A 10,190-nucleotide genomic window follows, 5' to 3' on the forward strand; every position below is an offset into this window, starting at 1 on the left:
AAGATCTCACAGACCGGGGGCCTCCCTGTGCACCCTCACTATACGTTTAGGTGCACCAGGTCTGTCCAGCATCTTTCCCTGCCAACTCACCACCAGGTGGTGATCAGTTGACAGCTCATCCCCTCTCCTCACCCGAGTGTCCAGAACATATGGCCGCAGGTCTGGTGATACAATTACAAAATCGATCATCGACCTGTGCCCTAGGGTGTCCTGGTGCCTATTGCACTTATGGACACCCTTATGTTCGAACATGGTGTTCATTATAGCCAAACTGTGGTTTCCACAGAAGTCCAACAACAACAAAACACCACTCAGGTTCAGAGCCAGGAGCCGTTCTTCCCAATCACGCCATTGTCGTTGCCCACACGAGCGTTAACCCTTTAAGACCTACCATAGAACCAAGTCCGCCAGAGCTTATATTATATTTTTACATGCTGTGGAGCCATTTTTGGGAGCATTTCAAGTTGCTATACATCAATACAACCATTATAGCCCAAACTTTAATAATATGTCTGCATTAGGTGCATAGTAATTACATAAATTGCAAAAAAGTGCAATAAACTACAAAAAAATTGAAAATCGTTTTTGTTTTTTTAACATATATTTCTAGTTAGAGAAATTTAAGAGGCTTATCCCTCAAAACTGTAAATACAAAAAAGTTGCACAAACTAGTTTCCCACCACAGGAAATTTATTTTAAGTGTCTTCATAGTTTTATTTTTGAAATACACCAATTTTTATATACTGCAGGAAAAACGAAAATAAATATTATAGTGCAAATTTGCAAAATAACAGCATATGCATCACAATAAACTATTTCCAGCAGTGCAATATGAGTCCTAAGCATCCCAGAAACGACACAGAAAGTCATGAAGTCAAACATAACTTTTAAAAACACAAGTATAAGCTCATGAGGCCACGATGGTAAAAAAAACTACATTTCCGCAAAATGACGTCACTTCCGGTTTCGGGCAGGTCATGCGGTCATGTGATAGTTCACGCTGATGGACGTAGGAAGTGTTACAAACAGCTGATTGGATCGGTGAAGCGTGTTTCTGGAATATCATGTTTTTGTTGCTGCAAGTGATTTTTATGCAGTTTTTGCAAAGCTATATGTGGAAGGAAACTGTGACCTAGGACAAGCTGATGGCATAAGATGTAAGTACAACTCCTCCAGTTTCATATGCAAAAAAAATTATTGCGCTAGCTTACGTGGTTGCAGAGTTACCGGGATTTAAAAATAGTTACGCAAAACAGAGCGTGCCCGCTCCGATCGGCTGTAAAGGGTTAACATCTCCCAGTAAGACAACAAAATCCCCAGGTACCCCCTCCATGAATGGCTATCTTATTGTGGTGGAGGGGATTGTGTGTCCCCTGGAAGGGTCTCCCATGGCAAATTGGTCCTGGGTGACGTACTGGACAAAGAGCGATTCAAAAGACCCTATGTGTATAAGATCAAAGGAACAGTTTACCCTGACTGGGAAAGGGTTACCGGGGCCCTGCCCTGGAGCCAGGCCCAGGGAGGGTGCCCAAGGGTGAGAGAAGCTATATCACGGTCAAAGGAGCTTGCAAAGAAAAGCATCTGGACTTCTTTAAGTTGCTTGAAGACGTTTCACCTCTCATCCGAGAAGCTTCTTCAGTTCTTCAGTTCAGCTTCTCGGATGAGAGGTGAAACGTCTTCAAGCAACTTAAAGAAGTCCAGACACTTTTCTTTGCAAGCTCCTTTGACTACGATGACCTGGATGACTGAGAACCTTCACAGACAAGCTATATCACACTTAAAAGATGCTGTATATAAAACAATCTGTGAAAACGTGGCACTTCAGATGATTTTAAACTGAAACTCTGAATATTACCTGCTCCCATCCAGGTGATCAGAATTCGTTACCATGGTGACTTAGCCAGGTAATAAGAGAGCTAATTTGTGGCAGCTCGCTGTGCATTTCAGGGGAGTATTTGGGGCAGGGCTACACTCTGATTGATAAGCCAGGTCCCACCCTCACTAGAAACATGGCAAAAGTTTGAAACTTCAGGTAATGTCACTGTGACTTGGTCCATATTTACAGCCACTTATAGAGCTCTCTAATTCTTCCTTTCTCAGTTTTACAAGCAGGTTTTAGTTGCTTCTTGTGATCACGAGATAAAATGTTTTGTGCCCTTACTTTTATCGCCCCAGGCTGTTGTGATGGACGCAGACATGCTTGCAGGCACACTCACATGCTGACTGTTTGGTCTCAGCTGCTGGGAGGACGGAGGAGCAGATATTGGAATGAATGTACTCGGTGCATTACAAACAGGCGCTGACAGTCAGACTGACTCTCGGCTGACAGTTTATCAGCAGATCTGAAGGGCTCCTTAATTCAGGCCGAGCCGAGCTGCCACCCCGGGTCCTTGAGTCATCGCTGGGAGCTGTCCATCTCCACGGAGGATTAAAGAGGCAACTCTGGTGAATTAGCAGACTTCTGAGTGACGCACAGCTGACGTGCTAAGAGGAAGGTTAATGCTGGCATTGGTTAACTGACCCTTTTTATGCTCATATGGCAACTACAAGCTCGCGAAATAAGTTCATGGAGAACGATTTGAAGCTTCTGGCCCTCATAGTTTAGAAACTGGACTCTGTTTTACTGCCTGTCCCTCTAATGCTCTCTAATCTATTTTATATTCCCACGTCTCTGATGTTTTTATGTCTCTTACTGGTCAACCACTCTTGTCAGTTTTACTTCCAGTCTTTGTTTCCCCACGTTTTGGCTCAATTGCATTATGTATCTCAGTTATTTCACCCACGTCTCGTTATTGTCTTGTGCTTTTTGGAGTCAGCTTTCTCATTTTCCTGGTGGTCGACTCTTAGCTGGACTTTTCTAGCACCATATTTTGTTTTCCTTTGCTTCAGAGTTTGGAAGTTTGGTAAAGGAAGTCTCTTATTTGCCTGCCTCTGAGGCCTGAAATGTGACCTGCTCTTGCTACAATAAATCTTCACTTTATTTATTTATGAGGGAAAATGGGGGGAGAGGGGACAGAGATACAGAGAGCACATGTAAACAGATGCCTTACAAACAGACCAGCAGTTGATGTTACCTGAATAACACGAGACAGGGACTCCATGCAGTTTAGCTTGGACACCTTGTGAAACATCTGGACTTCTTTAACTTCCTCAGTCCTGAGACTAATGATTCATGATTCAGCTCAAAGTCCTGCTGTCGATGTTCCTAAAGTGGACCTTTAGTGTTTCTCTTCACTTTCTGCCATATTTCTCCTTTTCCTGCGTTCACATTAAATATTCTCAGAGTTTCTAATAATGATCTCAGTGTACATTTAGGATCCCTGATCAGAGTATGGGTGGGGGTAGAAATGCGCTATATCAGAATCACAAGTGGCTGCCAATCATAGGAAGGTTGTCTTAAGGGAAGAGGCGCTACAACAGAGGAGGGGCTGGTAAAAAAGGATTATTTGGCACTGTGAGTCATGCAGCACTGCTTCAGCAGAGTCCAGGAACCAAACTATGGACCTGAAAAAGACAGAGATGTGTTCGGGGGTTCTCGAGGTTTCGTCACTGATGTCGGTGTGACATTAAAAATCTCTGACACAGTTCCTGTCTGCTCCTCTTTGGCTCAAATCAAACACTTCACAGATTTAGATCTATGAGTTTGCATGATGAGCATCATCTTCCACCATTTCTTTTACTGTCTGAAGCTTTCTACCTCTGAAAATAATTGCTGACATGAAAGAAACCCTTGTTATTGGTTCGACTTCAGACTGGAGCTCTGACTGAATCTGTAATCATCTCTTCTCTTCTTATACTTTTGATTAAAGCAAACTTTGGAAACAGAGAATACATTTAAAGAATTTCTGCTTTACTTAATCTTCTAATTTTTGACATTTTGGGATTGTTTTAGGCTTAATCAGAGTCAGGTATAGCAGCTTAGTTTTTCCCCGTGTTGGTTAAACATGAAAACGGATTGGTGATGATTGAAGTTATTCTCGCTCAGCGCTGCATCAGATTAGTGACTGACTTTTCTTTTCTTTCTTTTTTTCTCTCTGTTTTCTGTGCAACGGATCAAACATCAGAGTTTTTCGTGTCTGTAGCATCATCCTGTCTTTATCATAAACTGCCAGACATCAGTGTCTCGTCCCCCCTCGGTACTCGTGTGACACACATTGGATTGGATACCCACGTTTGGGCTCAAAAAGGCACGGAGTCAACTTCGATCGAGGCCAGATGTGGATGAAGCTCAGCTGATGTGAATCAGTGCTGTCAGCTCGGTGACGGCTGCCCGTCTGCTCTCACTGACGTGATGTGATAGGAGATGATACTGAGCAACACCACGGTAGCTCTCAGATGTTAGTAGGGGGCCCGAGGGCATCAGGCCCTCTTGACAGACGCCACTTTACAGCTTTAATCTCAACGTCTTAAAGGGACACTTGACACAAATTGAGGTTGCCTTTTTCTGTTGGCAAGGAAAGAAAAATGATACGGAGCAAAACAGCAGCAGGAAAGCCTTCTTCCTCATTTTAAATCCAAGTGTCACGTCTGAGGCTCGTCACTAAGACAGAGGGGAAGGATGGGTTGAACATCCACGCATTTTAAATTAAGATCTGTGCATTTATTTTTATAAATCTACACTCACTGTTAGCCTTTCAGGATATAAAATATAAAACATGAAAAATTATTTCAAGCCTTCTTTTTGCTCATTTTTGATGAGTCAGTGGCATCTGACATTACACGTGTCATCAGCGTTGCCCATGTCTATTATCAGCCCAACATGTCAGGACCTTTAAATAGCTGAAGTGTTCAGCAGAGGATTTATTTGGATTTTTTAAACCTGTTCTTATTAAAAATGGTAAATAACAAATATGATTTTTGAGGTGATTTTTCTACACTGCTGTCTCAGCATCAGCACACACACAACAGGCAACATTTTTCAAGAGGCATAATTTGCAATGATCATTAATCCGAACATTGATAAGGCTACGTCACACTAAATATGTAAGTCTGCACGTCAGTGTGCGTGATCCATGGACAGGTGTTAACCTTTGAATAGCAACTGCAAGAGTCACATTAATTTGAAAGAGAAACTGACTGTACAGACTCTGATTATATATTTATTTATTTATATAACTGTCCTGAAGTTCTGATGTATATTATTAATTAGAATGACACTATAATTAATTATTTTATTAATTATCAGAGTGTGACGGGGGCACTGCCCACACACTGACCTTCACGCATTCTGTCTGTGGACATGATGGAGGCAGTGATTGTGTTTCTCATCAGGCTCAATAAACGAGTCACGTTAGGGCATTGTTTCTAGGACTGGTCTCACACTTAAAAGGGTTCCCTGAAAAACATGACAATAACCTTAAAATGATTCTAGTTACTTTAAAGCATTTAAAAATGGTTACAATGGCCTTTAATCTGGGCAGATTGCACAATACTGAACCTGTACTGTAATCTGCACGTCACTGCAGCTCCCCTTTTATTCCTCATCTGCAGCGGCAGGTCAGAGTGAGCTGATTACCAGGACGCCTGCAAATGTGACAAATTTGATAAATGCCCATTACGTCACATGATTGGTCTGTAATTAGAATAAAACAGGAGCTGAAATCATATTTAAACAGAATTATAATTTCTGTCGATTGTTCTATCAGTGTTCTCTGCTTCCATTAAGAGTGCTGGGAATGAACCATGCCCATTTAATTAATGGCATTGAAGTTTCATTACTGAAATACAGCATTATGATAAATGGTGTTTAGAGACAAAGGTGGCTTATGAGCTGCTATGACACTGGAGAAGAAAGCAGGGCACAAATAGTTTATCTGACTTTATTTAAAATGTCCAAAAACATAAAGGAAGATGTGACTGTTGCAATGATTGTGTAAAATATTTAATACTGTGTTTGTGATGCACTTATACTGAGTCAACTTATGCACTTCACACTTCGCTTGGGCCATCAGAAAGAAGCTCGGTGAGAAGGTTTTTTTTTTTTTTAGTGACATCAGAAACAGCAGCATGTGACATCACGTGATGGCGGAGCTTCAGTTCATCCTTTGTCATCCTTTTTTTTTTTTTTTTTTTTTTTTTAATAGGACAGGGGGAAAGAATGAGAGAAAGAGGGGGAGAGGAAGAAAGAAAACCAAAGGGGAGAAGAGACGGTGAGAAGGGGGGGAAGAGAGAAAAAAACAAACAAAAAAAAACAAAAAACTCCTGGGTCACCTGTATGTAGAGAAAGAAAAACAAAAAAAACAGGGGAGACAGCAAACAACAAAGAGCAACATAATAAAAAAAAAAAAAAAGCACCATCACAATAAACTAGCTAGTCATAGATATCAATAGTTACTAAATAGTAAACGATATTGTGGAGCACGCAAGATAGACAGCGCACAGTGTGCTTTGAGGCAGCAGCCAAGAAAGCTGTAGTCCGCATCTGTGAATACCCATGTGTACACCTGTGTGCATACCTGTGTGGATCAGCATGCTTGCATTCCAAAGGTTTCTCCATGTAATGATCTGCTAGAGAGTGTGGGGAGCCACAGCCCTGTCCTCTATGGTATCAAGCAGGTATGGAGGAGATCAAAACTCCAGACATCCAGAGGCCCCCAGAACACAAGAGACCAAGGAAGACCCACAGAGGGGCAGCCGCGCCACTGTCCCAGTAAGAGCTAAGGAGAGTCCCAGATGAGGGCTCACTCAGCAGCCGCGGAGCAGAAGCCAGGGGGAGTTGCAGTGACGCGCCCGTGAGCTCCGCCGGCAGCCAGCTGTGCCTGAGTGACCGAGCCCCAGGCCGAGAGGCCGGGGGCACCCACCTCCAAAGTGGCCCGAGCGAGCCCCAATAAGCGGCCGCCAAGGAGTGAGCCGGTGTGTACCCGGACGCCCACCCCCAGATACAAAGAACCACCAACGCACCGATACCTGAGGGAGTCCGCCACCGGCAGGGGAAGTGGTGGTGGGTGGAGATAGGCCTCCAAACCTTGGAGGGCCCGAGATGTCCCCAGAGAGGTGGCGTCTGATACCCAACCTGACATATAGACACAGACATACAGGCACACACAGACACAAACATCCATTCCCACCCCCATGCTCTCATATGTACTTCACACTCAACCGACGTGGAGACAGACATAAAGGGACGATCACACTCCCCAAGCGTACTCTACTAACCGGGTCTAGGTACCCTTGCCCCTGGAGGGGGGAACTGCACCCAGACCCAGGTGGTGTTACCCTTTTCCCTGCGGTGGGGAGAGGCAGACCGCCCCGACTCCACAGCAGCAGGGAGGCCCCAGACCGCAGTCGGACGGCCCACTCCTCCTAGCCCCCCCGCTCCAGTAGGCCGCAGAGAATGGGGGTGAGAGAAGACTCCAAGCCTCCCTCCACCCGCTCATTGTAGTGTTGATGCATGTGTGTTCTAAGGTGCAATTAAAACCCAGGAGGGCATAGAGCTACCTGCCAGAGAGCAGCAGGTAAGCGCATAGTCCCTCCTGCTAGCCCTCAATGTCTACATGTATTTAAAATTGAGAGGTGGGCAACGACGCCAGGGGTGAGGCGTACACCCTGATGGTAACTTGGACTCCGTGTATCGTGCCCACCCCCAAGATCCTATATGTATGTGTAATGAGGGTGTGAGTAATGTGAATGTCTAAGTTGTGGGATAAAATTGAGGCAGAGGCAGCCAGAAGGGGACAGGGGGGGGGGGGGGTAGCCTCCTCTGCATCCTGGTGACATACCCCTACTCCAAGGCCCTGCATGTGTGGGTGGTTGTGGTGGAGCAGGAGGAGGGAGGCAGAGAAGGTTATAAGTGTAACAACTATTCAGACATGTAAGAAATATAAAATCACCATCAGTCGCTATCAGTCTGGAGCTCTGTGCAAGATGGGGTGAGGATGATTGTGAGAAAGGTGGTGGATCAGTCCAAAATACATGGGAAGAGCTTGAAGGAGGTTCTGCAGCATCCGGTCCCGAACCAGCAGACTGAGAGACAGCTTTTTGTGATTTCTATCTAGAAATGTGCTATATAAATAAAATTTTACTTACTTACTTACTTGCTTTTTCCACCAGGCCATGAGACTGCTGAACACTTCACCCTTACTTTTTTTTTTTTTTTTTGCCTGTCCCGTTTGGCTCTTTTGCATCAGAATTGTTGTCTAAAGGCAAAGAAAGATGCCCAACGGATTTACTTTACCAAATTGACCATCCCAGCCTTGCCGTAATGGTCCGTTTGATTCACCTTTTATTGTTTATTTTATTTTCACTTACTGAATACGGGACAGACTTGACTGGGGGAAAGAAGGGGAGAAAGAAAGAGGGAAAGAGAAACAGCTGAGAAGAGGGCCGGGGGAGAAGGGCAAAAGACAAAAACCAACAGAATGAGCAGGGGAAAAAAATGCATATATCAATCACCTGGATCACCTGCTGAGAAAGAAAAAAGAAAACAAGCAGAAGAGAGCAAGAGTAATAGAATAAACAACATCACAATGATATATGGGAATATGACAGTAAATACTAAATATGTCAGGGTCCTGGGTCTGAGCGACCCAGGATCCCTGAGCAGTTATGAATTATATTCTTATTATCATTATTATATGTATTTTGGTGTTGCTTCCCTTCTCTGTGCTTGTGTGTGTGTATATATGTGTGTGTGTGGCTGAGCACCTGTTTATAGGCGGCGTCAGGCCTGGAGGGTGTGGTCCTGCAAGGGGACTGGCCACACCCGAAGCCACACACCTGCTGCTGATCAGGCCTCGTCGGGGGAGCTACTTAAGAGAGTCTTGGAGCTCCCACCGACGCGGGATCATTGCATGAGACTCCACGTTAGTCGTCCTGTTATTGAGTTAGTGTGCATGCCCGCAGTTGTATGTGTCCTGACGGCTGCGTCTTATGTTTCCCGCAGGAGCAGCGTGGAAGACACGAGAGCAGCGAGCACCGGGGGGTGCTGACACGGGAGCGGAGAGAGCACAGAAACACGGACTATTCACGGGGAGACACGACACTGGAGTCTGGGAGAACACGGGGATTTATTGTTACGTTGTTTCACTTTGTAAATAAACACTGTCTATACATAGAGCACCGCGCCTGGGTCCTCCTTCCCCACTCCTTCCACGGTGTGCCATGCCACACCGTGACAAAATATTAAACATTATTGTGCAGCACATAAGATCAACACTTCACCCTTACTACTGGAACTTCAACATTATGCACTCCACACTGTATATAAATGCCACTTGTTTTGCACATGTCCAACTACCAACCTCTGTATATTTTATATATTTTATTTATTGTTTACTCTATTTAATTTGTAAAATATGTATACACACACACACACATGCGTAGAAAAACATATTTAGTATACACATCCAGTAATACATACACTCTTATATTGTACATATATTTATTACTCTCAGATTTACCCATTATTATATTTTGCTTGTTTTATGTTATTGTGTTTTTGCACACCTCTGTTGCTTGTGAAGCTCACACACAAGAATTTCACTCACATGTACTGTACCAGTGTACCTGCACATGTGACGTGACAATAAAAATGATTTGATTTGATTTGATTTGATCTGAAGGCAGTGTCACCAAGAACACCATAATGGATGGAAATCTTCAAGAAGACAGGCCCACCTGAAGAACATTCAGAGAAGGCTTCAGAGAAAGTGCTGTGGTCAGATCAGCTCGGCCTGCTGTGTTTTGAGGAAGAGAAATGCTGAGTATGACCCAAAGAAAAGCATCCCCACAGTAAGGCACAGAGGTGGAAACTTTATGCTTTGGGCTTTCTTTCTGCTCAGTGTGCAGGATGCCTGCACCACACTGAAGGACGAATGGAAAATTATTTCCGTTTCTTCAACCATGGGTGAGTCTGTCAAATGTGTCAGGGTTTGTAAACCTGCATAAGCCTGAAATGGGCTACAAGACTATCAATGATTTCACCGTGAGACCACATGAGACTAAATGAACATAAACTGATAGGTGGGATTTGGATTATTGAAGGGCCAGATTTGGCCTGCGGAGCCTTGAGTTGAACATTTTTACAACTAAATCTGATCTGCTTTGATCTTTGTTTTTGTTTTTTGCCTGTCCCATTTGGTTCTTGTTGTGGAAGTTTTTCCATTTAAATAAAGCCTGCAGATGAGCGGTGAGCGGTAGCTAACATTCTTTAATCCAAACACACAAAGACAACAGACAACCAAGCTTGTTGG

The 10,190-nt window shown here is 44.0% G+C and overlaps 2 long non-coding RNA genes across 2 annotated transcripts; both read left to right on the forward strand.

Moving 5' to 3' along the window:
- The first annotated feature begins 1,948 nt into the window (after positions 1–1,948).
- LOC143419883 (uncharacterized) lies at positions 1,949–2,450 on the forward strand. Its single transcript, XR_013099905.1, has 2 exons — positions 1,949–2,032; positions 2,176–2,450. It is a non-coding gene; the product is annotated as an uncharacterized LOC143419883 (long non-coding RNA).
- Positions 2,451–8,010: 5,560 nt separating this feature from the next.
- Positions 8,011–9,055, forward strand: LOC143419885 (uncharacterized). Its single transcript, XR_013099908.1, has 2 exons — positions 8,011–8,801; positions 8,882–9,055. It is a non-coding gene; the product is annotated as an uncharacterized LOC143419885 (long non-coding RNA).
- Positions 9,056–10,190: the final 1,135 nt, after the last annotated feature.

The sequence above is a fragment of the Maylandia zebra genome, linkage group LG1 (genome assembly GCF_041146795.1).
Source record: "Maylandia zebra isolate NMK-2024a linkage group LG1, Mzebra_GT3a, whole genome shotgun sequence".
In the NCBI taxonomy this organism is placed as follows: domain Eukaryota; kingdom Metazoa; phylum Chordata; class Actinopteri; order Cichliformes; family Cichlidae; genus Maylandia; species Maylandia zebra.